The sequence below is a fragment of the Galeopterus variegatus genome, unplaced genomic scaffold (genome assembly GCF_000696425.1).
Source record: "Galeopterus variegatus unplaced genomic scaffold, G_variegatus-3.0.2 Scaffold30112, whole genome shotgun sequence".
Taxonomy (NCBI): domain Eukaryota; kingdom Metazoa; phylum Chordata; class Mammalia; order Dermoptera; family Cynocephalidae; genus Galeopterus; species Galeopterus variegatus.
Genome location: NW_007756223.1, coordinates 5,763 through 9,375, shown reverse-complemented (window position 1 = coordinate 9,375; position 3,613 = coordinate 5,763). Strand labels below are relative to the sequence as shown.

The 3,613-nt window shown below is 44.6% G+C and overlaps 1 long non-coding RNA gene across 1 annotated transcript; it reads right to left on the bottom strand.

Annotated features, from left to right (window-relative positions):
* Positions 1-1,466: 1,466 nt before the first annotated feature.
* LOC103583900 lies at positions 1,467-2,806 on the bottom strand. Its single transcript, XR_549907.1, has 2 exons — positions 2,562-2,806; positions 1,467-1,687 (listed from the first exon to the last, which is right to left on the bottom strand). It is a non-coding gene; the product is annotated as an uncharacterized LOC103583900 (long non-coding RNA).
* Positions 2,807-3,613: the final 807 nt, after the last annotated feature.

The following is a 3,613-nucleotide window of genomic DNA, read 5'->3' as shown; positions in this document are numbered from 1 at the left end:
CGTGGCCAGGCGCGAGGGTCGCCTGCCCTGACCTTTGCCGAGGCAGGCCTCACAGTACACGTGCCCGCAGTTGGTCAGGCTGAAGCAGGACGCCTGGCTGGGCGGCTGGAAGCAGCGATTACAGAACACCCAGCTGGCCATGCCGCCGAGTCCCAGCGGTTGAGGCAGACGCAGCTTTGCGCGGCCGAGGGTGGGCACGTCTGCGCCTGCGCACCGGAGCGCGCCGCCTCTCCCGCCAAAACCCGACGGTTGGAATGTACCAAGCCAGACAGGGAGGGAGGTGTGAACTTGACTTTTCTCCTGGCCGGTCATTCTGGCTGAACGTATGAGAGGCGGAACATGCCGTGAGGCCCCCCCATCACTGCAATCCTCAACATTCTCCTCTGGAGCAGCCTGTCATGGTAGCGCCCCTGTGAGCGCTGGCGATGGGGTGCGCCGGGAAGGTGGCGCTGGCGCGGGGCAAGGCCCCTGCACTGAGGACACGCCCGGCCGGCCTCTGAGGAGCTCCTCCTGCTACACTGGCCCACATGCCGATGGTCACCTGCTTGCCACGGCAGGCCGCGCAGGGCCGAGCGGATTCGCGCCAGGCTTCCAGGCCCACAGTGCAGAGGTGGTGGAGGAGCAGGAGACGGGAAGAGGGCCGGGCCAGGGGATGAAGAGGGCCGGGCGGGGCTTCTCCTCCCCTCCGCGTGTCTGCAGGGGCTTGACCCCCTTCGGAAAGTAGGAGGCGGGAGAAGCGGGGAACGGAGGCAACTGTGTTTGCAACTTCCAGAGAGACTGTGATGATCTCGAAATTAAAAGTTTACAAAGTAGGCAAAAGTTAGGTTTTGTAAAAGTTACACCACGCCCGTGAGGCCGGGTCCCGGGGTGCCGTCCACGTGTGGGTTGTGGCTCATGCATTCAGAGGGGGCATCCGACCATTCACTAGTGTGGAGGGAAGCGACTGTCACCCAGGCAGGTAGGAGAAACAGGGATTCAGGGTGACTTTACGAGAGGAATGCAGCAGGGAAAAGACGTGATTGCTGCATGCAGGATTGTAGCCGTGAGCCCAAGTGACCCTAAGCCCTTGAGATGTGGCTGGTCCAAGTCGAGGGAAGCCGTAGGTGTAAAGAACAACTGGGGTCTCCAAGACTTAGTATGAGAAAGAGAATGTGAAGTACTTCATTAATAATTTTATATTGATGGTATGTTAAAATGATAATATTTTTGGTATATTGGGTTAAATAGGTGATTCCAGGATTAATTTATACCCTTTTTGAATGTGGTGACCAGAAAACTTGTAATTACGCGTGCGGCTCACATTTTATTTTTCTAGGGCAGTCTGATCTGTACCACGTTTAATGTAAGAATAAGATGATGTGCTTATTCTTTCGAATTCAGAAGCTACATTGTTAAAATAACACGAGTGTTACAATGCTATAACAGTAATTTCAATTTCTCATATCTTTGAAATCATAAAAGTAATATACATTAATGCGTGTATTTTTATTTATTAATTCAAACGTTATGCAAGTTATTTGTCTTTATTGATAATATTTTAAACAAGCTTCTTAGCCACAAAAAAGTCTTTTAGGTACTTCATTTGGAAAATTCCAACTGAGGTAAAGATTAATGTTTGTGCAACAGTCCGCCATAAAGCACTGCTCTTTATATCTACATTGGTCAGTTGAAAATTTTCTTCAGGGTCCTAAGTGGAAGAGAAATACACGTGTTTAGTTTGGACACATTTAGGAGTACACTTAGTACACATGACTTTGAGGGGAAGGTTGCTGTGTGTATTCCAGGTATTAGATATTACCTAATCAATATCTTAAGCCAAAGTGCAGTATCCGATTTTCTAAGCCAGAGTCTGTTGTTTAGCCAAGTATAGAGAATAAAAACCAACCTTATAAAACACATTTTTGTATTTTGGTGTAAAATATCAGGAACTTGATCTATAACTTTATACATTTTATTTGCTACCATCAGGCAAAGTGAACATTACCCAATAGTGATCGATTTTCATCATCTGAGTCCTTACTTTATGCTGAGCACTATGCAAGGCACTTGCATGCCTTATCTAATTATCACACCCATCCTTATTTTTTCAGATAAGGAAACAGGCTTAGAGATAACACAAGGTGAGTGAGTGGTAGAGATTTGAGCCCATGACTAGCCAGTGTCCACTGAGCTCAATGACTCAGAAAACAAATAATATCATAAGAACAAAATTGTGATTTAGAAAGTGGGCATACTTGATCCATTACAAAGATACGGGGTCGTTTGGAAGCATCTACTTATTCATTCTCTCAACTCATACCCTTTGCTTCTGGCCACTTCACTAAGCACAGGGAATAAAAAGGTGAATGATCCATAGTCCTCTTTCCTAGAGGAGCTCATGGTCCAGCAGACAGAGTGAAGACAGACTGATCTCTCCCCATTCCCTGCATGTCCACACAATTCTAGCTCAAAGAGAAAGATTGATGAACAGGCAGTTCATTCTTTCCTTGGTCCAGGAGCTTTGTGTTGTGAAATGAATTCCTGGCAGCAAGAGATAAAATAAGCTGAGTAGGCGGACTGACCCTTTGATAGTTTTGTTCTTTGACTATTTGCTCAATTTGTTCAATTAGATGTTCAAGCTTGAAAACAACTTCGTTAACTTTGTCCTTTGCGAGAGCAATGGCTGCATCAAGGTCATGTTCTCAAACGCAGATATCTAAGTGGATCCGCTGTACAAATAGTAAAAAGGAAGAAACAGCATGTTTTTGAAACAGCTCCACTCTTTTTTCTTACTTTCTCTTCTTTGTGTCCTACCATTCCTCTCTTCCTCCTCTCTCCCCGTTCTCCCCTTTTCAGGAGTGGGGCACCACTTCATTCCTGATCTTTTTTTTCCTCACTGCCACTCTATTCCTAGTCTACCCAGTAGTCTTACTTGTAATAGTAACTCATTGAGTGGTAACCTACTGACCTGAAAGTATATTTATACCTTCCTGAACATCAAATTTACTATTAGGTAATATGTTTGGTGCTGAGAATATTTGATTAATGCTGTCAGGAAAATTTTCTTTACATTTAACTAAATCTCTTATGCTAAGGTATAAATTCTATTTGCCTGTTCTCAACACATTTAGAAAATAGCCAGTCTCCATCTACCTTGTAAGAGTTTTATTTATTAGAATTCTATTATTAATTCACCTTTCAGCCTGTAGTTGTGTTCAAGCCTGAATAATCACAGTTCTTTTAACCTTCCCTCACAGCTCTTATTTTTCAAACCCTTTAATCAACGTTGTGGCTCTCCTTTGAGCCCCTTCCGAGCTCTCCACCTCCCTCTTTGGTTGCTGCACTGAGATCTGGGCACAAGAATTTAATAAGTTTCTAGCCAGTCTGCGTGTAATGGTTCTGCATACCAATGTCATGCGTGAATAGTGCTGACACTATGTTCACCAACAAGGACATGGGAGGTATATTCTTACCAGCTTCCTCCCTCCAAATGACATAGGCCTCATATAATTAGATTGTAACAAATGATGTGTTCACCAGGTAAATATGAAGTAAAATAGAATATTCCTTGTAGGCCATATAACTTTGACAATAATACCTAGGATTGAGGATTTACATAGTTTATTATTCTCTA